The following is a 353-nucleotide window of genomic DNA, read 5'->3' as shown; positions in this document are numbered from 1 at the left end:
AACCGCCGCCGCCGCCCGGCCCCGCCCGGCCCCGGCCCCGGCCCCGGGGAAGGGGAAGGAGGAGGCAATGGAGGAGGCCGGGCTCGGGGCCCCGTACCTGGCAGCGCGGCCCCGGGATAAAGCGGCCCGGCCCCACGTGCTCCTCCCCTCGGTCCGCGCTGGGGGCTCCGGGCTGGGCCAGCTCCTCCCCCGCGGAAGGAGGGACACGGCGGGGGGAGGGGGCGCAAACGAGAGCCCGTCGTTCACGTGCAGCGCTCCGTATATTTTAAACAAAACCCAAAAAAGCCAGTGCCCTCGATGTCGTGTCCGCTCCCCTCAGGGTTGCGGCGGCGGCGCGAGGACCGCCTCCCCCC

General features: G+C 74.5%; 1 protein-coding gene across 1 annotated transcript in view; it reads right to left on the bottom strand.

The window, feature by feature from the left end:
• UBXN2A (UBX domain protein 2A) overlaps window positions 1–113 on the bottom strand; it is a 30,719-nt gene extending 30,606 nt beyond the window's left edge. The window contains exon 1 of the mRNA XM_019520816.1: window positions 98–113. The gene's annotated coding sequence lies outside the window, so the exon portion shown is untranslated. The remainder of the gene's footprint in view (window positions 1–97) is intronic.
• Window positions 114–353: the final 240 nt, after the last annotated feature.

Source organism: Gavialis gangeticus, unplaced genomic scaffold, assembly GCF_001723915.1.
Source record: "Gavialis gangeticus isolate Ggan-Ray unplaced genomic scaffold, GavGan_comp1, whole genome shotgun sequence".
NCBI lineage: Eukaryota > Metazoa > Chordata > Crocodylia > Gavialidae > Gavialis > Gavialis gangeticus.
The sequence above is the reverse complement of the archived record's forward strand: the minus strand, read 5'-3'. Positions and strand labels throughout refer to the sequence as shown.